Raw genomic sequence first — 27974 nt, forward strand, 5'->3', positions numbered from 1 at the left:
GTGTATTGGTCAGCTTAGGATTCCATAACAAAATCTGAGTGGCTCAAAAACCATAGAACAGCTGGAAGCTGGAAGGTTAATCTCAGAATGCCAACACAGCCAGGATCTTCTGACACCTCTCATGTTGTCTTATTCATAGCCTTTCCTTGTGTTTTGCAATGGTAGGGGCAAGGAAGAAGAAGTGATGTGAGGAGTAGCACTTTGGTGTCTCTTCCTCATTGTAAAAGGGCACTGAGAGCCTCATGATCTGATGTAGCATATAAACCTATTTTCTTCCAAAGGTCCCAGTTCCCAAATATAAGTACAATGAGAGTTCAAGCTTCAGCATATGAATTTAGAAGGGACATGAATCCATAGCAGAAGGAAATAGTTATTTGGGATAATAATGATCAACTTGAAAACAAAAAGATAAGCACAAGTACAGAAAGAACTTAGAAAGTAATAAAAAATGTGCATAATAATATGAAACATGGAAGAGAGAGCGGAGACATCCAATGTGTGAGCAGTATAATTAACCAGGGGACAAAAGGGAACCAATGAGAAATAATGAATAAAGAAATAATAGAATACCAGTTCACTGAAATGAAATTTCAAAAAAGACCATTGAACTTCAGGCATAATTAAAGCACACACACATTCATATCATGGTACGGATTTGTAAATTTCCCTGTGATACAAAACAAATACCATGTTTTCTAACTATTAGAAGCCCAAGGAAGCAAAAAGATAATGGAGTAACTTCTTCAAAATACTAAAACAAAAATGAGAATTTAGGTGTAATTGTGAATACAACAATGTAATTCCTTTAAATAATGAAACAAATATATTTTGGAAAACAAAAAGTGAATATTTACAACAGAAGTGTATTAAAAATACTCCCAAGCAAATAAGGAAGTAAAACCAGAAGGGAAATTCCCCAACACCTTACTTTCCACAGGGAGGTGTCTAGAGTTGAATAAAGCCCAAACCTCAGGTATTAAGAAGGGACTGAGGGGCTGGGAAGGTGGCTCAGTGGTAGAGTGCTTGCCTTGCATTCATGAGGCCCTGGGACCGATTCCTCAGCACCACATAAGCAAAAGAAAAAAGCCGGAAGTGGTGCTGTGGCTCAAGTGGTAGGGCACTAGCCTTGAGCTGAAGAGCTGAGGGACAGCGCCCAGGCCCAGAGTTCAGGCCCCAGGACCGGACCCTCCCCCCAAAAAAAGAAGGGACTGAGAAGAAGGAGCTTGTGGGATTGGTGAATATAATCCCAGTACAATGGTGTCTTCATCAGCATGAGGTCCAGGCTTTAGGGAGAAATAACCCAATTTACTCTCATTTGCCAAGTGGTTTGAGTGAGAAAGTAATTATTGAGATAAAAATTTACTGCTTCAGCATACCCTGCCCATTCTGGCTAATGTAAAAAGCCCAAGATTAAGAAGCTGATAAGGGGAAAGTTAAGATTAAACACAGCGAGCCAGCTATCCAAACATCATCTACAATTCTGTTGGAAGAAAAGGTTAATGTGTAGTGTTCAAAAAAAAATTAGGACTGAGGTAGTGTTGTAGCTAATCAACAAAGCTCATATTTCTTCCCCCTGCTTCCTATCCAGACTACCTTCCTTGAGAACTCTTTCACTCAATCTTGGCCATGTGACTAAGATGGTTTCCATGCACTTTTTCCCATTATATCTTTGAAAAATGGAGACAACTTACAAGAAGAACTTCAAAGTCACATTTTACAGGGCAGAAAAACAGATCAGAATCAGCGTGAAAAATGACTCATAGATTAAGGTGGCCACTGATATCTTCTCTTAAATTTAGGGTTTAAACTTTTCTGATTTTGTTGTATGCTTATGAAATAAATATAACCAAAGAGAACCTAATCTTACAATGTTGAGCCCATTTGTAAAATGATAATATTCCTGTAATAAAAGATGTTTTACTAAATTAAAAAACAATGAAGATCATTTTTCTGATCCAACTACAATTAACTTGGAAAACAATAGAAAGTCTGATTAAAATAATGCATTATTAAGTATGATTTATAAATGTTGGGTTAGAGAATAAATCTTATTAAAAATTAAAAATCCAAGTCTGAAAGTTATGAAATTACATGTCAAAACCACTTTAAGGTGGCTAAAAGCATAACTACAGGTAAATTTACACTTTTAAATGTTCATATTTTTTAAAAAGACACACAGAACCTTAAAGAGCTATAACTCTAACCTAATGCATTAGATGTGGCACCGCAGGATGAACCCAAACATCGTAGAGTAGAATACAAACAGAAAGGAACTAAAATAGGAAACAAATTTTAAGGAGATGGAATTAATGATACTACCTTGGTGATGATGATGTTGATGATATTAGTAACACACAACACTTGCTCTGTGATACATCAGGTTCTTTTCCATATGATTTAAATATATAAATCTCTTTCTTCATCCCAATATCCCTGTGAGATCCTATTAATATCTTATTAATATCATTCCTTCACAAGAAAAGAAATTAACACAGAATTTTCAGAACAAAGTCCAAAGGTAATTGAACAAAATATAAACTAATATAGTACAATATAGTATAGTATTTTCACCAGAGATTAAAAGAGGCAAGTCCATGAAAATAAGGATGAAAATGATTTTAGACTACACAAGAATCAGAAAATAATGCTAATGACATTGGGTGAAAAATCAGCATAACCCCGCTGTAAAAAGAATGGCTTTAGATCTGGCATTGGCTCCACTTCAAACTTAATTTGGATGCTAACGCCTTCTTCAGTGTTGGGTCTGCCATTCCTAGCCTGCATAATTCCTACAAAAATACTGTGTGTTGACATTGAAAAGGTTTGTCATCCCTTTAAATGTTATATAACAATGTGTTGGCAGGCTGGGTGCTGGTGGCTCATGCAGAAAATCCTAGCTACTTAGGAGGCTGAAATCTGAAGAATGCAGTTCAAAGCCAGCCCAGGCAAAAAAGTCCCCATGATACTCATCTCCAGCTAACCACTCAAAAACCAGAAATGGCACTGTGGCTCAAGTGCTAGAGTGCTAGCCTTGAGCAAAAGAGACTCAAGGACAGCATCCAGACCCTGAGTTCAAGCCCCACAAACAACAACAACAACAACAAGAATGTATTGGCACACTGAACAGAGACCATCTACAGCTGGTCTCAAAGAGAGGAATCACCAGTATTGGAGGGAACACTATACAACAGAGGACTACTGAAGTTCTTGAGGGGAGAGGGGCCAGGATGGGAGAGTGGTGGTGGAAGGTGAAGCTTCAAGGAGCTATATTCATCAATAACCAAGCAACTCACGACCATCCCATCCCTGATCTGTACTCCATGAGTGGATTAGGGATTCAGTATTTGCCCTGCATAGTATAGAGTTCTGGCTGACTCAGCAGTTACATGACTTGTTGTATAGTACATTGTTCCAAGTCTTCAAAGAATTAATGTCTACAAGGGAAAAGAAGAACCTTAGTAGCCCTATAGCAGTTGTTGAGAGGACTAGAGATGGTGTATGCAAACTGCCAGGCACAGGGAAGGTTCTCAGGTCCAGCCATTAGAAGAAGTAATGTGAGGTCATAGATGTGTCTAAGCCTCTGCCTTTGATCTAGGAATAAAGCCTATAACATGATTGAACAAATTAAAGAAGATAACAGAAAGACCCTCCCTTTGAACATAAGTTCCCATGAGAATGGATATCCAAATATTAATGTTGGAATAGAAATGCTAATCATCTGACTTGCTTATTACCCATATTGTACATATATTGAAAGATGACTTTGTATCTCATAAATATGTACATGTTAATTTAAGAAAAATAAGAAAGTAAAAATTGCAAACAGCAAATACTTAAAAAGCTATGTTTTCTTTGATATATACTATATATATATATATATGTCTGTCTATGAGAGACTATATATACATATTCAGAGAGAAAGAGAATGACAGTCTTAAAATAAGATAATCTGATGAACTTTCTACAGGTAAAAATTGATGAAAAATTAGGAGCTGTGTTTGGTTCTGAAAACTACTTCTTATTCTAGACAAAAGCATTCTTCAATATGTCTCAGAGAACAGTCTATTTCTCTTATATAAACTATCATTACCGTTTCTCTCACAGAAAATGAAACCATCATTTTCACAGAGGAAATGGATGCAAATCCATGACTTCCTTTGCATCCCTTCTTACAGCTTTCTGAAAAATTCCATCTTTCTCGCTTTACTCTCAGGATTCAGAGACTGCCATTGCGTAATTACATGTTTTTCAAGAGAAATTGATGAGAATGTGAATGCTCTGAAACAGGATCCTGTTTCCTTAGATAAAGTACAACAATATTTCCCATTTATACAGATGGCTTGAAAAGCTGGAGCAATCAGTACCAATCATTCTTCACGGCAAAAAGAATGCACAGCCTTGCTGCCCAGAGCACACTCATTCTCATCCATGACCTTAAGCAGAAGATTTTTATGTAGATGAACTTGATGGTTCTATTTTACCTGTGAAGAGCACTTGACAGATTCAGAGTACTTTTATAAAAACTATCGCCTCTGACCCTCTCACTCACAGAAGTTATTATTAGACCTGTGTTGCAGAAATAAAAATATATATACATGGAGAAGTAGGTAACTTTCTGAAACCTCCTTTTCAAGTAAGTGGTAGGGCCAGTGTAGGCATTTTGGCATCTCTTCAACTTATGGATATTTTTTTTTCAAAACTCATAATAGATGTTCCTCCAGGTAATTGTGACCTTGACCTTTAGAAGTGGATAAAACTTGGGTTTGAGTCTAAGCTCTTCCTTTTGCTACCTACATGATGGCAGGCAGATCATTTTAATTTCATTTGCTCCTTCGTAAAGTGGGCTAGTAATTGAACATTTAGAATTATGACAAAAAATTAAATGAAACTACATTTGAAAAATTTTCAGCACTTAATAAAACCTCAATGATGTTAGCTTTAATAACAGTTATAATAACTGGCTTACTATCATCTATGAATAACTATCCAACTACCTGTGAAAATTTCAGAATAAAATACCAATTTCTGTTGAACAGAGGTTGTTCAAGGAATAAAAAAAAACTTTACTATTTGCAATAAAGGAAAACATTTTCTCAGGTTCATAAAAAAATGAAGTAATTATCAAGCTGCACTTTAAATAATATACCTTTTCTATACTCTCAAAAATGCATATTTTCACAGACAAATGAGGCAAAAATATCCTTTTGTCATTCTAAAATCCAAGTGGGACAATTTCAGATGAGGCTTAGGATTATATGGTTGTTTTTATTTTCTTAATTGATGAAGATGGGATCTCTAGGCAAAACTCTAGGCCAAAATCCAATCAAGCCAAAAGAAAATACAAACCCAACTCAGGCTTATATGTCATATAGAACATGGTAAATGGAAGCTTTTCATTGATTTTGGAATGATAATTGGTATTTTGGCATCGGCAAATAGTTTTACAACATGTAAGAGACAAATTATATTTCACCAAAGAGCGGATATGGGCAGGCAGGTATTTCACATTATTATAAATATTTTACATTAGTGACTGCCTTTTAAAATTTGTTTTATGCTTATATTTTGAATGTTATTATGATACATATGGCAGCATTAGGAGACTTGAAATAATTGTATGTCAGACAAGCAGCTCATTGTAGCATGAATGCACTATATTAAAAAAGCTTTTCAATGTTTTTCTTATAATGAAAAATAAATCAAATAACTCATTTTTCTAAGATATAAGCTAATATGTACCAAAATAAGCTTGAGAGATTCTAAGATTCCAATTGTGTCTTTGTCTTAATAGCTACTGAAAGCAGAAATCAACAAAAATATTATCCATGTATGACTATATATACACACATATACATGTAAATATATATACATGTATGTGTGTGTGTGTGTTGTATGCTTTCCAGAACTTAAAGAATGGTTCCATCCTAAAGTGATAATATTGGTTCCTCAAAAGATGAACTAAAAAATATATGAACTCAAAACAAGGCAACAAAATTTACATTGATCTTATACCAGACATCCTTGCCAGAAAGAAAAAGAAATTATCCATCCTACCATTACCAAGCAGTGACTTTTGACAGCACTGTGAATGATTCTACCCTGCTAAACATCATATGGATGACATGCATCATCACTGAACTGAGATCACAAGCCACAGAATCGTTGAATCAATGGCTCTCGGAGCCCATAATTTATATCTTAAATGTAAACGAACAAAAAAAACATATGGAAAGAAATTTAGTTTACAGATGATTGAAGGCTTATGGATGAGTGCCAAGGCAAAGATCATCTTCATGGATTAGATTTCAAAAATCTTTGGTTTCAGGCTTTATTGCTGCTGGGAGATTTCGCTGCCCCAAGACAAACGCATGGGGTCCTGCTGTTCCCATTACACCATCGGTAGTGGGACTCCGTTTGTAAGCTTTGCATAAAGCTCAGTTTCAAACATTTTGTTGGGAAAAGATCCTCCAATACCTTTATGGAAGAGACTTTCATGATTAAATTCTGCTACCAGTGACCTGAGAAACAAGCTAACTATCCTCCACTTTAGGCTGGGACAGGGAGGAAGGAGCAGGAGAGCTGCTTTGGCTCTCTGGGGTCTTTAGATTTTCTGCTTCATTTCGGTGTAGTAGCAGACTGATTTAGAAGTTCTTCTCCCACTTTGCTTCTTTTAATATTCTGTTTCCCGTCTGAATTAGGTAAGGTTCTTTGGGTTACATTTAATAACAGAAATCAAATTGAGCCAATGCAAACAAAGAGGAAAGAAATGAGGGAAGTAGGAAGTGAAAAGCCTTGGGGGCACTCAAAAGCCAGGGCACTCAAACTCTTCATCTCATATCTTTGTTCCTTGAGCAGATATGCTTCACTTTGTCTCCCTATAGTCCAACTTTATTCTCTTTTCATAGAGGAAAGAAAATGACTGACAGCCCTTCAGCCTCAAATGCAAATTCATGGGAAAGAAATAATTTAATTGGTCAAGCTCTAGCCCAAGATCCTCCTCCATAGTCCACTTACCAATGGCCAGGAGTACCCTGGCTTATGAGGTGGACACTATTCAGATCTAGCCTTTGAGAATGATAAACAGTTCTGAAAAGAAAAAGACTGACTATTACAGAAGCTTTAATCCACAATTTGTTTCTATATCCAGAATAGAAATATTAAAAATAGACTAGGATTCTGTATCTTCTTATTTAGAAACTCAAGTTTTTCCAAACCTCACCCTCAGGAACAATGTTCTTGTTTTTGTTTATAATATGAACATACCAAACCAAGAGTGGTAGAGAGTTTGCATCTAAGTAGGCATGCTTGGCAATTTGATTGTCATATTTGTGGTGTATCTTCGCTCTTCAAATATACCAAATGATTGCAGCTATTCCCTGGTTCATCTTACGCATTACAGCCTATTTTCAGAAAACCAAAAGAGAGGGAAAGAATTCTGGGAATACATTAGGTGGTCCACGGAACACAAGATAATAACAAAGGACATTTCAATAGTAAAAACATTAAGGCTAAGAGAATTTTTGAGATGATTTGCCACACTTTTTTAACTAACCATATATAATTGTGTCAGATTTCTATATGATGCTATATTTTCAGCAGAAAACACCAATATAATTACAAAGCAGAAAATAAAATAAAAATGTGTGTACGGTATCATGGCTCTATGATTTATATTGTCAACAGTTGTTTGGGTTTTTTAAATAGTGTATTGTGTAATGTTTAGCAAATGGATATTGCTGGACTTCAATCCTAGGTATATTCTGTACTAGCTATAGGACTTGAGCCTATTATTAACGTGTTCAGTTTAGATTTATTTCTTTAATATGTGCAGGTGACTAAAAAATTCCTTGATAGGATTGCTGTAAGAATTAAAGTCACTATCTCCTGTTGGTCCAGTATATAGCATACACTTGACGAGTATTTCATATGACTAAACTTTTTCACCTTTTAAAACAAGTCTATGTAGCAAATTGGTGGACAGGTGGGCTACCTGTTCTGTTGCCAATTCTTAAAATCACTAAACATAAATTGTCTGTGGTTTAATGGATATACTACATAGTACTTAAGTTTCTTTAATTACACTTAGCTGAAGAAATCAAATATGTTTATATTGTTTGTACAACAATCGAGAAGCAAAGCACGCGGAAAAGACCTAGAACCAGTAACTAGAAAACCTTATCTGTTAGGGCAGAGCTGGCTGGTCATCCTTAGTGTCCATTCTCTTTTTCTCCTCTAGGTACCAAACTGTTCCTTTTGTCAGGTCACGTTGTTCCCATTCAAAGGTTCTTTGAGTTTATAAGGTCCTCTGGCGAATGCAATGTAACATGAGCCTGGTGTCCAATGATTGGATGTGTTCAAGTGAGAGTGTCTGCTTCTTAGTTTCTCTCTCTGTGTATTGTCTAAAATAAACAAACCACAGCTGGAGTCCCAACAGTTTCTTGCACTAAGGCAGGATCTTGGTATGTGAAATCATGAGTGTCAGAGAACTCAGAGACTAGGCATCCAGCTCCTTGGCACTGTGTGCCATCACCTCCACACTATATTATTGCATCACTGTTGAGAGTGAGATAGAAATGCATTTCCCTGGCTGAAGCATAACTATTTTTGAGTTTAAGTGATATTTTCAATAAAGGTCTGAATACTTGTAACCAAATTTAGTCCTAACAGGTTTTGTCAGCATAATCCAAAAAAAGTCTAAATATAATGACAGGCTTTGAGGTAATATACAGTGCCACAAAATCCTGGGAAATTTCCCAACTAGGTAGAAAAACAAGTACATACATTAAACCAGACAAATCATGATGCTATCATTATATAAAGATGACAGAGATACACAAATACATAGAAGAATATATGAAATGAAATCAGTAAGCAGAAGGCACACACAGTGTCTCAGGGTTACCTTAATAGAAAACTATTTCAGTACAGTGTGTCTAGGCTGGAAACATCCCAGTAATGAGAGACTCATGCCCTAAATATGTCATATATTATATGGTCAGAGGCTTAGGGACAATAAAGATTCATGGAAGAAAAATGACATTAGACAGAACTTCCAGAGCTCTGCAGGTGATACACACCTGTAGTTCATGATTGCCTTAGAAGGTCAACTTGTCTCAGGAGGCACTTCTGGTTTGATCAATTATTGTATGTTACCACACACAGAAAAGTCAAATTCAGGTGTTTCCTCACAAATCTAAAAACAAAATAATAAAAATGATATTGATCATAGCAAGACAGGAGTAAGAGGACTGGGCCAAATTCAGATAGGGATATATATATATATGTTTATATATATTATAATAGCAAGCTTTATATATAATAATCAATGTGTACATATATAATCTCCATTATATATAACTTGTTATTTAACAAATATTAATTCATTTGATCCTCATGAGAACTTAATCAAGTAGAAACTACTGTTATTTCCTGTATGGAAATTAAGGGAATTAAAGCGAAAAAGATGTTGATATTCAACTAATTTCAAATAACTAGTAGAGAGGAAAGTGAGAATTTGACCCCAGGTAGCCCAGATCAAATCCCACCCTTTATCTCCTATACTGTGTTATCTCTCCAAATGTTGTTTTCCCATAGGAAGATCAACTCACATTAACTGATAGGTGCACAATATACAATGCTGGATACAGTACACACATTATTTAAAAAATTAATCCTTCAGAACATCCTCGGTGGTAGATGCCATTATTGTCCTCACTTTATAAGGGGGTAAACCACTGCTCATAGAAATTGCTTCATTTCAAAGCCCAATGGCTTTGAGACAAATGAGCTAGAATCCCAAACTGCATCTTTCCCAGACTCTAGAGCATCTTCTACGAACTTCCACAACATATTATGGAAAGAGCCAGATGGATTAAGAAACAGAGGGAAGGGGACATGAATGTAATTCAAACTGGGTGGAGGAAGGAACTTGTATGCAAACATGGGAAAGCCAAGGGCAACAGGAACCCGTACATTCCTCTATCATTAATACAATAATTTAGTTTTCCTTTACAAAGGAGTATGTTTTATTCATTGGCATAAATTTAATCATAAACTGCTTTGCATGTGGACACTATGAAAGGAGGGGACTTCCAACTGTAGGAGATCTAAAATTAACCAAGACCCCTTCTGAAGTTTAGCTTGGGGGGTCCAGGATTTAAATTTATACCCCCTAGCTGGACTGGAAAAAATATATAAGCCAAACTGCCAGGTTAGCCTTGAAATCCTAATATTGCCCACCAAGAAGCAAACGTTCTGATTGAGTGTTGAGCACAGCAGGAAATATCATTACAGACCTGGAATCCAGATTTCTACCAGAAAATTCGAAGCATCTGGCAGTTTTGAAAGGTAATCTTTCCAGATTTACTTTCACATAAACTATACTTCACTACAGCACCAGAAATCATGGGGGAAGATTGTTTTTAATATAGTGCTTCAGAGAAAAGCACAAGGAAACTTAAATGAAGACAACATTTCATCTCCACGCCTTGATTAGCAAAAATAGCACCCCCAGACCTTCCTTCCTCGTTAACTAAGGTGGGTTCACTGGGGTAGCCTTAAGACTTTCCCAGTTTCTTCCATGTAGCCCATTAATTTCCAGGGAATTCTGTGGGGTGCCTCTTCTGAAGCAATTGGCCATTGATTACCCATTAGTTTGGTGGTTGTTATTTTTCTCTACAGGAAGCTAACTGAAGTTTCAAATTATCTTCCATGACTTTGCTGTGAGCACAGCACCAAGTTCCTTTTTTATTAGTTAGAAAGTCAAGTTTCTGGGTGTTTTTTCCTTTTTAATTATATTTCCAGTTTTAAATCAATGTGATGCACATTATTCCTCCTTTTGGAAATAAATGGGAATTGAGCCATCCCCAAATACTTAAAATAATTTTGTCACCCCATAATAATAAAAAAATTACAACCCTTATATCCCACAAATGAAGAGAAGGTAAAAAACACAGGTTAGTCTCAAAGGGCATTGAGTAAAACAGAAGCTAAGGAGAAAAACAGAAAAACTTGAGAAATTTGCAATGATCAATCCATGCCATGTTCTAAACATAATGAAATTGAAGCAAGTGTGTGTGTGTGTGTGTGTGTGTGTGTGTGTGTGTGTGTGTGTGTGTGTGTGTGTGAGCTAATTAAACAAAAGACTTCTTGGAACAGGTCATTTATAGCAGAATGCACCATGTGAAATTCTTGAACTGTGTGAGAACTATAAAAGCTAGGCTGAAAATACACACAATATCAAGATGTTTAGACAACACTGAATTATTGTTTTTCCCCAAAATCAGAGCATGAATTTGGATCTTAATTACAATGAAACCAAATGTGTAAAAGTTTATTTCCTTTTGTTGTTTGTGTGTAATTGATAGTGTGGCAAATAATTGCACAGCTATTGTGGATAGCTGATAAGTAACTTGGGTAGAAATCTTGCCCTACATGGCAACCAAACAGCTGTTTATCATTGGCCTAATTATCAAGTAAATGAGATGCTAATTTCTATATTCATAAGGCATGCATGAGCAAGTACTAGTGTATGCAAAACAGGGCTTAGTGACAAACCTAATAAATAAAATAGCATGGTATTGGTAAATAGATACAAATGATTTTAAAAACTAGGACTTGGTTTACTGGGAAATTGTACAGTTGTGCTGCCTGGTCCCCATCATCTACTGGATATGCAGCCCTGACAGCAGCCTTGTCTCTCTCCCCAGTCTTTATTCAGTTCCTGCAGCGTCTATAGAACTCCTATTACAGTTACTCAATGGGGGAAGAATCAGACACACTGTGCAGATTTATGGATGGCTGTTTCAATCCCTATGGGATTGTGGTGCCAGGCTTCCAATTTCCTCAGCACAAGATGGGATGCCCCCTTTTAGCAAATTAATATTATTGGGAAAACCCTCCTATAAACACTGCAGTGAAATATACTTTTTCCTTTTCTCCTTCTCTCAGCCAACAGTGCCACTCTGGGTAAATTCTGTATAACACACAGGTTTAATGTTTTCTTCCTGACTAGAAGAGAATAACAATTTGTAATAATGATAATAAGTAATGAAGCTAGATGGTACATATGTGATAATGGGAAGGGCAAAAATCTATATCAAAATGAGAGAGAGAGAGACAGAGAGACAGAGAGACAGAGAGAGAGACAGAGAGAGACAGAGAGAGAGACAGAGAGACTGGTGATTTAAGTGGCACGTGTCTTGGGTTCAATGCCCAGTACCCAAAACACTATACTAACAATAACAACAGTAATAGTAATAAGAGAATAGTAATACTTAGTTCAAACTTAAGCCCTAGTCTTGAGATGATCTTTTTTTAATTAAATAGAATTTCAAACTTGAAGTAATTGGAAAACACTGATTCATCCCACCCACTCCTTTCTGCATACCTGATATCAGACTGCTGGACAAAATTGGTGAATCCACAAGCAAATTCCTCAGAGCAGAGCCACCAGATTGCCACTCAATGTTTCTCCCTTTTTTTCTCAAAGCATGGCCACAGGCATGGCATTATGGATCATTTCCCAGTAAACACGGAAGACTTCAAGAAGATAGTACCCAGAAGACAGGTGTTGGTGACATAGGCCTTGATTCTTTTTTCTTTTCCAGTCCTGGCACTTGAACTCTGGGCCTGAGTGTTGTCCCTTGCCATGTTTTGCTCAAAGTAAGCACTCTGCCACTTGAGCCACAGCTCCACTTCCAGATTATTTTGATAGATAATTGGAGATCAGAATCTAATCTGTATTTTTGCCTGGGCTGGCTTTGACTTGTGATCCTCCAATCTCAGACTCCTGTCTAACTAGAAGTAAAGTCATGAGCTACTGGCACCCAGCTTCATGCTTTTAATTTTAACTATTCAGAATGCTGAGAACTGAAAATCAATGGTTGATACCAGTTTAGGCAAAACAAATATTATCTCCAATTAGCCAGCTAGAACCTGGAGTCATGGTTCAGTAGTACAGCACAAAGAATTGAGAGCACAGGGCTGAAGTCAAATCTCACTATGGAACACACACACACACACACACACTCACACACACGAAAATACTAAGAGTGTGCATCTATACACTTGTCTCCTTTTTATAGCCCAATATATGACAATCTTGACTTTAGTTATTTCCAAAACTGAAAACATATAGTGCCTAGTGAGGGAGAGAAATAGTTACTCACTTTAACATCAAGTTGGTATCTCTTTGGAACATAGTTTTGTGCTTTGAATCATCTCTGCTGTTGAAACCAATCAGTTTCAGCAACTGCTTCTTTCATTTTTGTTGGATTATTATTAATGATGACTCTGTTTTCATTTGTTAACTTCTTGGAATTTTATGAGTTTACACTGCAAGTTATGTGTGTGCACACGAGCGTGCATGTGTGTGTGTGTGTGTGTGTGCGCGCGTGCGTGCGTGCACACGTGCACACCATCCTAGAGCTTGAACTGAGAACCTGGGTGCTGTCCCTTTATTTATTTATTCATTTATTTTGCTCAAGACTACCTCTCTACCACTTGAGCCAGAGCTCCACTTCTGCCTTTTTATTTTTTGTAGTTTATCAGAGATGAGTCTCACAGACTTTCTAGCTTAGGCTGGCTTAAAGCAGTGAGTCTCATATCCCAGCCTCCTGAGTAGATTATATCCAAGTAGGTTATATCCAAGGTGCCAGGCTAGGTTGCATGTAAATCAGTCTCCTCATTTAGCAAGTGTACTTCCTGAAACCCAGGTACAAAAATCATGTGGCAGAGTTGGAAGTAGAACTCTGAACCTATTCTCACTTTCCTTCACTTGACTTCAATAATCAAACTCAACAATGAACGGGATATTTAGCAAGGCATACTTGGCACATATGCCTGTCACACACAAAATAGAAAGGTGATTAATAACATGATTATAAAATGAGATCTTTTGATTTTGTAGTACATTTTAATAATTAGGTCTCTGTCCCCAGAGAATAAGAGTACAGTATATCACGTAGAACTGAAAATCTCAAATGTTAATGGAGTATTATACCTCATTTTCTTTTATTATTTTTTCTTTCATCATTCAAAGGGATGTAAGAATCTTTTAATTTACTCACTTTAACAAAAACTGACAAGAGAACTCTCTACCTGCTGCAGTCCTAGACTGAATGGCTTTGTATTGGGACATTTGCAATGAAAGATTGGGGTTGTTTATCCAGATGGTGCAGATACTGCTGTCACTAACAGGGTACTACAGTGAAGAATAATATGACTGTTGGGAGTGGTAGCCCATACGTATAACCCCTACTATTCAGCATGTTTTGAGAAAGACTGGGCAAAATCTTTCTGGTACTCTATCTCAACTAATCTAAACAAGAAATGACAATATACATCTGTCATGCCAGCTATGCAAGGGCTGTCAATAAGATGTTGCTGTCTAGCTGGTGCAGGAAAAGATGGTAGATCCTCTGAGGAAAAGAAAAAAAACCTAAAAGCATATAAAAGCTAGGGCTGGGGCTCACGTAGAATGGCTGTCTAGTAAACACAGAATCTGAGTTTAAAAAACAACAGTATTACCAAATGCTAAATATAATATATAAGATAATAGAGTTGAGCTCATTAGCTTGTTCAAATCATTTAGTTGAGTTAAAACTACTTTAGTGAATTTTTATTGCCATTGGTTTTTCTGACTCAGAATTAAGAATACTTGTTTATGAAAAAGCATAAGAATAGCCAGTGCCAAGATATGTAAAAATAAGAGGATATAGAAGAGTGGTTAACCATGAAATGCTCAACCTTCATTGTGCACATGTAACTCATTAATTAAGGAGTACTAAAGTCCAGCCTTTCACTTCTTGAATCAGAAGCTCCAAGGGAAAAAAATGTGTGAGCACCTTTATTCTTTATTAGCTTCGTAAGTAAATTTGATATTTCTGAAGTCTGAAATTCCCTGGATAGGACTCTGAACTCCAGGAAGACAAAATCTATCCCTCTCATGAAGTTCTGAATCATCAATGCCAAGATATAATTAGCATTGATATATGTTCTTAATTAATGAAAAAGAAGAGCATCAAGAAATAATTGTAAAACTGCATATACTATGGAAAAAAATAATTTCAAGAACTGGTGGTGTGGTTCAAGTGGTAGAGCACCTATCTAGCAAATAACTTCAAAATACATTGGATCTGTTTATTATAATGACATATGCAAATTCACTGAAAGCTGTTGGCAGGTGGTAGGGACTAGGTAAGGGAGCAATAGAAAGAGTACATATGATTAAAATACAATGCATGCATGTTTGGAAAACCATAGTACAACCCCTTTTTACAGTTAATATGCACTAATAAGATGAATGATGTGAATATAAAACAGGCTCCATTGCAAAGGAGCACAAGGGGAGAGTTGGGGTGAAAGGAGAGGTCAAATGAGGGTCAATATGGCCAAAGTACTTTTATGTACATGCATGAACAGAGACAAAATATTTTAGAAGCTAGGAAGAATAGGAATGATAGAGGAGGTGAATTTGATCAAGGGCACATTTTAAGCATGTAAGGAAATGTGACAATGAAACTCCTTTCTACAACTAATGTATGCTAATGGTATTTTTAAGAGAAATAAAGCCAGCATAAGATATAAGAGGGAAAAAATGGCAATGCTTTTCTTAGGACCCAGCTACAAGATGACCCAAATTGTAATACAGCTAGAAACAAAGAAATCCCCCAGATCAAATCCAACAAAGTCTGAGAAGATCCACATGGTCTTTTCAGATACACAAATATGAAGACCACTGTGCTTGACCAAGCAGAATCTCATACAAACCATATGATTTTCCTCAGGCAAATGAATCACATCTGCGTATTTCCTACATCAGGATGCATCTTACCACATCTTCTGTCCTGGACTGAACTCTCATTTGTCCCTTCCAAATGACTTTTGTATTAGTTCCTGCTACTCACTTGAGGACACTAGCAACCTCATACCATCCCACAATCAATTTAAATTATTTATTGAAAATTTGGGGCCATATGTACTCTGTAAATTTAAACTTCCCACCTGTAACAGTGGCAAATTACTTCATACTCTGAGGCCTTGTAATTATCTCCTGAAATGACCACTTTGAAGTGCCCTGGTCTCCAGCCATTTGTTTTTCCCCACCAGCCTCTAGCCCATTGAAATCTGGAAAGCAACTCACAAAGCTGTCTGTTTCTGTTTGCAAGAGAGCAAAACTTTCAGGTCAAAATGAATAATAATATTGTCAGCTCTGTAGTACTCTAAGAAATGACAATTCTATTATGTTAGATAAATCTAATCTTCAGGTTCCAACATATGGAAAATCACTTGTTCTTGCTCAAATTATTCCAGTATCTTTATCCATCTCTTCCTTCTAAGCTTCCTTCCATCTATTGTTTTTTCTTTCAATACTTCCCTTTCTCCCTTTAATTTTCCTTTGCCAAGTTCTTTGGCTTGAGCTAATTGAGTATCATTTTTTGGTAATGTGATCATTAATCACTAATTGTCAACTCTTACTAAGTATCTCCTTTTTCTAGAAAAAGCAATGGTGTCAAAGCACCATGTTTTCACTCCCAAATTTCACACTTATGAGGTCTCATAATGAAATAAAACAAGGTGTTTACATGGTTATATTTTTGTCTTTTCAGTGAAGTAAGTAATTATGAGGATAAGAATTGATACATTTCATAGCAGTAATTAACATCTTATTGGATTCACACCTAGGTATGAGGCACATTCAAATTTTTACAATCTAACCCTCTAGACACAAACTGTGTTTCTAGACTTGAGTGCTTTGTTATGGGTGATTTTGAGTCAGAAGTTACATCCAGATTGTAAAATAATTGCACACCACCATATTATCCCTCCTCTTCATGAGTAGTCTCTAGAAACCATTTTACTTTTCTAAATGTTTCCTCTTATCCTGTCTTTTCAAAACATTATTTGACTGGTAACTACATTGTTAGTGGTATTTTTGGTGTCTATCATGGAATACTTGAGTTTTTATTCCAGTTCTTGTTAATTCATTTCTTCTACATCCATCGATCCTACCACCTATTCATCTAAACATTTGCACCACCTTGCCTTTCTAGAGCAAAACACTTGTCTTTCCTTTATATGCCTTTCTTAGGCTAATAAGGAGAATCTAGTGGAAATATGCAGTCCCAACAACTGGAAGGTAGTCTTTCTCAGTGAGTACTTTAGGGATGGATCAACCCAAGCCTCCAAATGAGATTTTTCTTAAACCTTTCTGATAACCCCAGTTTTTACTTCTGCTAAGTGTTCATGAGATACCAAAGAATTGATTTCACCTAGATTAATGAGTTTGTCTCTTCATAGACTGTTCACTATTCCTGCCTATTTACAGTTCTCTGGGGGTGCTCATAGATCCAGAGCTAAAGCTGTAAATGATGTATCTTCCCAAGTACTTTACACATACACACTGATAAATTATGAAAGTCTACGATTATTTTGTTGGTATTTTTCTTTCTGCTCTTTTACTAAGCCACCAGGGTTCCATGTCAAAGTCACTTTTTGCTCAGTAGATTATAGATATTTTCTGGGGCCAGAGATTACTCAAATTTCTAAAATATTTAAAATTATTTCACAAATCATAAGCATGCTACAGAATGCTGCTTATTTATCATCTTCGATTTCTTATTATTTTTGTTTTGATCATATGACCTATAAAAATTTCCAGTTGAATTATGTGGGAAGAAGATTTTAAATCAACTTCAAAAATTCAAAACTAAGTTTTTTTTCTAATTTTAGATTTTGTCCAATTGTTACATAACAAAATCTTTAATACAATGAGCAAGAAACATGGGATGCAATGAGTCCTGTATAATTGGCCCCAAACAAATAGAAACCAAAAAAAGTTTAAAAAATAGTGGAATACCCAAATGAAAAAAGATCAGATATAAAGTATCTCCTTTCTATGACTTCTATCTGTAATGGATATATGCCTGAATGCCCTAGAAAAATGATCAATAAGTATTTACTTTTCACATGAAGTGAATCTGAATTACTAAAGGGCTATTCCTAGCAGGAAATAAAGAAATAAATACTTAAATATATAAATTAACAGATTAAGATGGGAAAGGCCTATCACAGGCAGTGACTGTTGGTCATGGGAAAGGAAGTCTGAAGAAGGTTGGAGGGGTTCCTTGGACAGTCCCCCTGGGTAGCAAGAGGAGGACAATGTCCAGAAGTGTGGAGTGCTTAGAAGAAGAATTGAATAGTAGCACATACAATGAGAAAGTTACCCAATGGGAATTTTAGAAAGTCTTCCATCAATCTTTCATAATTTTTTATATCACCCTTCCAAGGAGGTCATCATGAAGTCTGAGTATTCTGCAAGGATGTTGGAAGTCAATCTATACAAGTAGAAGAAACACTTCACTGAGAAAATTCCTGAAAACCCATCAGCTCTTCCCCTACACATATGTTATATGAAGTCTGGTCTCTAAAGGGAAGGAATTATCTGTGCTGCAATAGAAATCCAATCTGTCCCCCAGACCCAGATTAGATTGACAGAAGTCTAACTCTGACCATAATACTCAGTCCTTTTAGCAGGACCGGTCCCTAATGAACTGATCTAGTTGCAGGTATTTCTAGAAAACAATGAATCATTGGGTATGGTTGGTATGTTTCTGTGATTTCCAGAACTTGATTCCCAGAGGTTGGAGGAGAAAGATCACAAAGTGGAGGCCAGCTTGGGTTTTGCATCAAGATCCTGTCCTATAAAATAAAAACAAATAAGCATGAGTGATTGACATGTGTGAAGTATCTGGATCAAATCATCCCCACCCCCAATTGCTTTAAACATGAATAAAATTGTTTAGTAATAGGGTTTTAGTAATTGCTTGTTTTGGCAAGTAGAGAGATTACTAGATCTGATGACACTCTAAAATTTTACTCACTAAGGCATGAAGAAGTCGGAGCTTGCTAGCCAGGTAGTAGGATAGTCATTCATTGAAGAAAATGAAGATGGTTCTATTTTGCTTCTTGATTTCTCTCAATTATACAGTAAATTAAGTCTTGGATATAATGTTTAGAAAATGAGCAAAATCCTAGATCATTGTGTTGTCCTCACTCTATGAAGAATGGTGTGTTACTGCTGCACACATGAATTTTGAACTTTTTCTGTATCTTTGGACATTTGTTCAAAGGGTCCTGGCAGGAAAATTCAACTGAGACAAACTTAGGATATTTATGACTTCCCTTTAAAAGACAAAATTTTGAGTAATTGTAATAGAAAATTTTAATCTGAAATTTTAAAAATAGAAATAATGTTTAAAAGAAAAAAAGTTTCTTGTGTTTTTGTTGTTGTTGTTTTCTTTTGCCCTAGCCTGTCCTCTAGAGATTCACAGTCCATCAAGATTTACATAATTGTAGACTCCACATGGCAGGTTAGATAAGCAAAAAATAATGTCTATAAACTAGTCATCCTTTTTTGAAAGGATGGAGCTAGGTCCAGATGGCCAATGCTTGTAATCCTAGTTACTCAGGAGACTGAGATCTGAGAAGTTCAAAGCCACTCAGGTAGGAAAGCAGTTTACAGCCAGCAAAGCAGGAAAATGCTTGAAACTCTTATGTACAATTGACCAGAAAAAAAAAATTGGAGCTGGAGCTCAAGTGGTAGAACACTAGCCTTGAACAAAATAGCTCAGGGATAGTGCCAGATTATAGTTCAAGCCCAAGATCCAGAAAAAAGAAGGGAAGATAGAGGAGGAGGAAGAGGAGGAGGGGGGAGGAGAAGGAGAAAGGGAAGGAAGAAGAGGGAGAGGAGGAAGTGGAAGATAAAAGAAGGAGAAGAGGAATAAGAAGAAAGAAGAAGAAGGAGAAGGAAAAAGAGAAGAAGAGGAAGGAGAAAGAGAAGGAGGAGGAGGAGGTGGAGGAGGAGAAGGAGGAGGAGGAGGAGGAGGAGGAGGAGGAGGAGGAGGAGGAGGAGGAGGAGGAGGAGGAGGAAGAGAAGGAGGAGGAGGAGGGGGGGGAAGGAGGAGGAAGAGAGGGAGGAGGTGGAAGCGAGGGAGGAGGAGGAGGAAGAAGGAGGAGGAAGGAGAAGGAGGAGGAGGAAGAAGAAGGAGGAGGGAGGAGGAGAAGGAAGGAGGAAGGAGGAGTAGGAAGGAGGAGGAGATGGAGGAGGAGAAAGAAGAAGACGAAGAAGAAGAAGGAGAAGAAGGAGAAGAAGGAGGAGGAGGAGGAAGAGCAGGAGGAGGAGGAGGAGGAGAAGGGAAGGAGAAGGAGAAGGAGAAGGAGAAGAAGGAAAAATAGAAGGAGAAAGAGAAAAATGGACCCCAGTTTTATGTACTTGTGTACTAGAAACCTAGACTAGACTATAATAAGGATCAGACATTGTCCTCTTGTCAAATTGCACAGTTCACTTATTTAACTGTAAGTCTTCTGATTTTTAGCATTTTCAAATAAAATAAAATTAAGACCAATCTGATAGAATATAGATTCTGAAACTTTGTCTTAGTCTATAAGTCCATAATAACTCCTATCATATGAAACTTTCAATCTTAGCTATTAACAATGTTTCTGAGTTTGGTGGTTCCCAGATTAAGGGCATCCCAAGCAATGCTAGTGAAGAGAACATAGAAGCATCTTAATAAATATGAAGGTAATGTACACAAAATCTACATTTGCAAAGTGAACTGGCATGTTGGAAATTTCATAGAAATGAATGACTTTCTTTTATGTTAATTTTTGTAAGATTATATATTAACTCCTAGGTGGCTTTCAAAAAGTTTATATGTCATTAAAGGATTTTCAAGGAATTTTATAAAAGTAAATAAAACAGAATATGTAACATTTATGGTGACTAGACTCCACCATTATAATTTGATTGCAAAGAACTCATTAGATGGCTCTAAATCCTTCCTAGATAGCCCAGCATTCCTTGGATAGATGTCAGGGTCTAAGCTGACCAGTGGCCAGATTCAAGCCCTGTGATATTTAGTAGCCTTCAAGTCTGTCTGCAACTCTGGGATCCCAGGTGCATTTCTTTCCGCTGTGCCTAAGAATGCTGAGGGATGCTCAGGGTATCTTTATGACAGCATAAGATTCTTTGTCACAGGGATAAAATTCAGTAGACTTTTATAGCACCAGCTGCTAGGCTAGAATTGGGGGAAATAATTCTCCAGGTAATCGCAAAAGATAAAAGGAAAGGGGATAAGAAGAAAGAATAGAAATAAATAATTTTCAGACAGAATATTAACAGGGTAGGAGGGAGGGCTTAGTCACCACATTTATTGTGTTGTGACTCTGGCTTCAAGGTTTCCATTAAACCCAGGGAGAGGAAAAATATACGAGTCACATGTGAATGTCACAGCCAAGAAATGCTGTCATGTGCAATACTGCCAGCTCCCTGGTCTCCAGGGCCAAAATTGTAGAAGTGGTTTTCCTAGTCTGAAAAATATATAGATGTATAAGAAAAAAGCATATTGGGTATCACAAAGTGGTTGATAGCTGATGATTACATTATGGAAAAAAAAGAAGTAAACTCTGGATGGAAACTTTCCTATATACGTCAGATTACATAAGTTTGTTTTTTTTGTTTTTGTTTTTTTTTTTTTGCTTTTTTCCATGGAAAAGCTTTCACACTAAAGAGGCAAGAACCAGAGACCGATAATTGTGGACATGCTTAATGGAACGAGAATTACAACAAAAAAGAAAACATACTTAATTTGCCTCGTTATTGGCCTATTTCATAAATTTTTGCTGTGAAATGATTAATTATTACAAAAACTACCAGGGAGATTGAATTCCTCTGTTCCCTTGGGAAACTGCTTTCCTGACAGGTAAATAGTTGTAAAGAAATGGGAGTCTTCGTTTTAGGGGTTCCTGATGATTTAGACACCTTTGAATAAATTCAGACAAATAACTCATATTCTCTACTTAAAGCAAAAGCTATACACGTGACCACTAATGAATTTTCACATTGCTTGCAAATTTTGCATGCCTTAAAGAAATTTTCTTGTATGTGAAGCATGCATACTGAATCATTCTGTGTTTATACTTAGTGTTTTTGCAGTTCACAGGATATACAAGCTGTCTGCTCCTAATAGAAACTACTATAGATTGGTCTCTGAAGATTTCTCAATCTACAGATCTATGGTGCCAAAAATAATTGTTGTTTTCTTTCTTTTTCTTCTTTTTTCTTTCTCTTTCTTTCCTTCTTTTTCCTTTTTTCTTCCTTTCCTTCTTTCTTTTCTGTCCTTCCTTTCTTCCTTCCTTCTTCCTTCCTTATTTCCTCCCTCCCTTCCTCTCTTGCTCCTTCCTTCCCTCCTTCTCTTCTGTCCTTCTTTTCCCCTCTCCCTCCCACTTTCTCTTTCTTTCTCTCTTTCTTTCTCTCTTTCTTTCTCTCTTTCTTTCTCTCTTTCTTTCTCTCTCTCTTTCTTTCTTTCTTTCTTTCTTTCTTTCTTTCTTTCTTTCTTTCTTTCTTTCTTTCTTTCTTTCTTTCTTTCTTTCTTTCCTTCTCCCTGTCTTTCTTTCTTCCTTTTTCTTTCCTTCTTTCTTTGTTTCCTTCCTTCCTTCCTTCCTTCTTTCCTTCTTCCTTGCTTCCTCCTTTCTTTCTTTCTTTCTTTCTTTCTTTCTTTCTTTCTTTTTCTCTCTCTCTCTCTCTTTTTTCCTCTGGTGTGTGTGTGTGTGTGTGTGTGTGTGTGTGTGTCCATGTTTGTTTGTTTGTTGCATAAACAACTTCAGGTTATCTAAGTCCTTTGGGTCCTCCTCTAGGACTTCAGTGGAAGAGGAAACTTGATGGATATGACTGTGTTCTACATATCAGCTAGAAAACAAGAAAGCTAGTTCACTACCAGTCCCCTAAATCCTTGCTCAATTTCTACATGTTTCACTTGCTCATCCTCAAGGGTCTGCCATGAATTCTCCTTGTTCCGATGGCCTTCCCAGTGGCACTGCGGTTCCTCTAGTGGTCTACTTCTATGCTCTTACTGGATGAAATAGCAATACCTTGACTCATTTCTGGAAACAAATTCTACATTGATAAACATAATAATTTTTGTGACTTGCTTCTTTCAATTTGTTTCTATATATCAAATATTATAATAATTATTTAGCATAGCCATGGATGCCTTTTAAAATATAATTCCTCTTAAAATCAAATGTATAATTTGAAAATTGTATTGGTTAATGCTATCTTTCTATTTTAAACAGCTTTTACTATTTAATTGTTCTTAGGTCAAAGATGCCTGTTTTTTTCAATGGTAACATTTATTTATGTCATTCTTAGTGATAGAAAGATGTCTTATGTTAGTGAAATGATAATCAGTGGTATGAGCCCATGTAAATTTACATGGCCCAACCTGATGATTTTTTTTCTGACAATTTCTCAGGATTACCAAGAAAAAGGTCATTGGTGGGTGTATGTGTGTTTCATATAGGCATCCCCCGCTTACCAACCCCCCCTCGCCTGTCTGTACTCAAGTACCTTTCATGCTACTGTATTGTGAGGAAGGACATTTTAATAAAGCTACTGATCACCATCATCTCCTATCTGACCTTCTTGGCCCCAAGACTGTTAGAACATTGCTCTCTCCTATTTAATGAAGTGTCTCCAATGAGGATAATTTCAGTAAAGGAGGAGGACGTGAAGTGCATCTAACCTGGCTGAGTAGATGAACATAGTGTCATTGTTTATGTTAATAGTTACAAGACAAGATGGAGATGTTCTTGGGGGTAGCATGAAAAATTCGACTTTGAGGGTCTGGGAAGGTAGCTCAGTGGTAGAATGCTTGTATTGTGTGCATGAGGCCCTAGGTTTAATTCCTCAGCACCACATAAGCAGAAAAAGCAGGAAGTGGTGCCGTGACTTAAGAGGTGGAGCTCTAGCCTTTAGCTGAAGAGTTGAGGGATGGTGCCCAAGCTCAGAGTTCAGGCCCTATGACTGACAAAAAAAAAAAAAAGAAAGGAAGAAAGGATGAAAGGAAGGAAAGGAGGAAGGAAGGAAGGAAGGAAGAAAGGAAGGAAGGAAGGAAGGAAGGAAGGAAGGAAGGAAGGAAGGAAGGAAGGAAGGAAGGAAGGAAGGAAGGGAGGGAGGGAGGGAGGAATTCTGCTTTGTGCATTAGATTATAATACACCTACACAGGACATCCAGCAGAAAGCTGGATCACATATGCATGAAGTTTGGGAAATGGTCTAGAAATATAACTTTGAAAGTTATCAATCTCCAAATTCATGAGCATGGACAATTTAATTCCTGCATTTTTGAAAGAATAGATGGTCTTAGGAAACCATCTTAAGGAAAAAGTAAGGGTTTCTAATCTAAAATAGACACTGTTGGAAAACCTATGAGGAAGAAAAAGAAACTATAAAGAAAAGAACATAATCATTTACTATATTTGGGGGGTTACATATGAACAGTTAAAAATATATTCTGAAGTCTGAATTACAGGTTACTTGTATTCATTGGTGATTCATCATGTTTTTAAGGTTATTTGCACAGTTAAATTCCACTTTAACAAGAACAATACAGGAAAAAGTTTGCAACACAAAAATTATTTCTAAGACCAAGCCAATGGCCAAGAGCATTAGTGCCTTGTTGATCTCATTACAAAAAAAAATTCCCTTACTATGAATTATTTAGCATAATGACTTTCTACAGTCCTTGTCTATATAGTAGTTCTTCACTTATAATGAAAAAATCGTAAGAATACAAACTGTTCCATGAAGGTTGATTTAAGTTAAAAAAAAATTCATTCTCTAGAGTCAGAGTGGTTTATCCAATGTGTTGTGCTCCACTAGAAACTGAAGGTGGACTCTGGGGTGTGCATTTAAATGGAGCTAATGAATTTCCTCTGTGCAGTCCAGCCTGGGGAGAAATGGAGAAGTCAATTTAATAAGGCGTGCAGTAGAATTGCCCTCTCTAGTTCTCTAGATTATAATAGTGAAGCATGGCATTTTCCCCCTTTTCTCAAAATCTATTTTTTAATGTTTCTATAATCTCTTAACTTTCATCATTTTGCTTGTTTCTCTCCTTCTCAATTTATCTGCCTCCCTCTTTCCCTCTCTTCCTTTATATTTTCCTTTACTTAAGGCTGGTCTTTCTCTGATGTTTTGAAGATTTGCTCACCACATGCTCACAAAAATCTTCTTCAGATGGCCTCATAATATCTTGTGAAGACCTGCAGAGTTGGCTTTGGTGATTTTGTAAAGAAGTACTTGAATTTGTAGAAGTATGCTTTAGATTTACTTTTGTTATTTATTTATTGCTTTGAAATGGCTACCTTGTGAGCTCTGGCCCTACTGGGTTTTATTTGTCTAGAAAGACAAGAGGCATCTAGTTTCATCAAAGAAATTGATCTATAGTTTTCTTTATTTATTGTCTCCTTAACTGTGCTTTGGAATATTGGCTTCACAGAATAAATTAGGAAGTGTTCTTTTGCATGTGTATAAATGTGTGAACATGTATGTGTGTACACATGTATATATGTACACATGTGTTTGTAAGCAAATACTGTGATGAACTCAGAGCCTGAGCACTGTCCCAGACCTTACTTGCTGAAGGCTACTACTCTATCACTTGGAACAGCTACATGTTCAGCTTTTTGGTGCTTTATTGGAGATTAAGAGTTTCAGGACCCCAAACCCAGGCTATTTGAACCGCAGTCCTCAGATCTCAGCCTCCTGAGTAGCTAGGATTCCAGTGTGAACCACCAGTGCCAAGATCCCCTTGGTTTCTATTTTACAGAGCAGATTGAGAAGCATTGCTGTTCTTTTTTCTTAAAATTTGAAAGGATTCAGAACAAATATATCTAGTCCTGAATTTTTCATTATTAGGAAATTCTTACTTACTATGCCAATCTTCTTACTTGTTATAAATCTGTTTGTTTATATCTCCTTGATTTAATTGTAGTAGGATATTATATATGTGTACATAATATAATACATCCATATAATATATAGAGTAGGATACTATATATTATATACAGTAGGAGATGATGTACAAGATATATTTCTTTTACATTTTCCAATTTGAGTGGAAGTTTTCAAAATATTTTGTAAATGTTTCTTTGCATTTTAGTGATATCTTCTCTAATATTCCCCTTTTCATCTCTTAATAATACAAATTTATGGAGCTGGGAAGTTGGCTCAGTGGTAGAGCGCTTGCCTTGCATGCATGAGGCCCTGGGTTCCATTCCTCAGCACCACATAAGCAAAAAGAAAAAAGCCAGAAGTGGCGCTGTGGCTCAAGTGGTAGAGCGCTATCCTTGAGCTGAAGAGCTGAGGGACAGAGCCCAGGCCCAGAGTTTAGGCCCCATGACCAGACCCCCTCCCAAAATAATAATAATACAAATTTATGTCTTAACCTCTTTGTGTTAGTTTGGTTGAGAGATGGCAATTTTACTTATCTTTTCAAAGAACCAGCTCTATCTAATTGATTATTTTTATGACTTTCTTTTAGTCTCTTTTTCATTAATACCATGTCCCGATCTATATCATTTCTTCTTAGGTAGTATTTTTAGGGTTTGGGTTTTTACTTGTTACTTTTTAAGAAGTTGAAGGTGTATCATTACATTATTTGTTTGAGATCTGTTTCTTTAAAGGTGAACAATTAGAGCTATAAACTTCCTTTTGCTGTTGCAAAAGTTCTGTTAAGTTGTGATTTTATTTTTGATTTTAGAACATCTTAACATTTCCTCCTTGAGTCCTTCTATGAGTCACTGGTCATTCAAAAACTCGTTGTTACATCACCATGTGTTTGCATAGTTTCTGTACTTTTTCTTGATATTGATTTCTAATTATATTCTTTTGTAATATTATAACATGAAATATATCATGTTTTCTATGTGTTAAGACTCTTATCATGGCATAAAATGTGACCTATTTGGCACAAGTTCCAACAGTTGCTGAGAAGAATGTTTATTCTACTGTTTGAGACAAAATATCTGTAAAATACTTGCTAAATCCCTTTTGCTTTGTGGTATAGTTTAACTCTAGTTTTATCTGGATGATTTATGCATTTAGATACACGCATATATTTATTATTTTATCTTCTAGATGGATTAATTCCCATTATTACTGCATAACAATGTTCATCTTTTCTGACTAATTTTGACTTTGAGTCTTTTTTTTTTCAAATATGAGTGTAACTGCTTCTTCTTCTTTTTAGATTCAATTTGCTTCAAATCTCTACACTTTTAGTTTGAATGTACCTTTGCCAGTGAGGTAGTTTCTTGTAGATGGAAAATAGGTCCCGTTTTTTAATCCATTTAGTTTGTCTGCGTCATTTAGGGTGATTGGGAGTCATGTGCTAACTTGTCCTTCTGCATCTTAGATGTTGATTGATTTACAGATTTAATAGCATTGATTATTGCCCTAAATATAATTTGTTTATGTATTCTCCTAGTAAGATTTATTCTCTCCCAAGCTCTCATCTTGTTTATAAATTTCTTTCTCTTCTCTGTGTGGTATTGCAGTAATATCTTCAGAAATGTTGGCTTTGTGATGATGAATTGTGTTAGTTTATGCTTATTATGGAAAGCATTTATTATTCCTTTAGAATGACTTTGCTGGATACAGTAGCCTTGGTTAACAGTTATGCTGTTTCAGGACTTAAAGTACATCAATCCCAATTATTTTGGCATTTAGAGCTTCCGCTGAGAGTCTGCTAGTATTTTGATAAGTTTGCCTTTTCAAGTAATGCCACACTTCTGTCATACAATTTTCACCCTTTTTTCTTTGTCCTTTATTCTTGGCATTTTAACTTCAATATGATGTGGAAATATTCTTTCTGTGTCACATCTATTTGGGGTTCTACATGCCTCATGTCTTCATTTGGATGTCAGTCGTTTTCTCTACCCTTTAGAAGTTTTCTGAGATAATTTTTTTAAATAAGTTTTTTTAATGGTGAAAATACCGTACAGAGGGGTTACAGTTACATGAACAAGGTAATGAGTACAGTTCTTATCAAGTATTGTTGCCTCTTTCTTTGTTTCCTTTTCCCATCCCTTCCCATCTCTCCCCCACTCCTCTTCTGCCCTCCCCCAAAG

The sequence above is a fragment of the Dipodomys merriami genome, unplaced genomic scaffold (genome assembly GCF_024711535.1).
Source record: "Dipodomys merriami isolate MVZ:Mamm:240054 unplaced genomic scaffold, mDipMer1.0.p SCAF_7, whole genome shotgun sequence".
NCBI lineage: Eukaryota > Metazoa > Chordata > Mammalia > Rodentia > Heteromyidae > Dipodomys > Dipodomys merriami.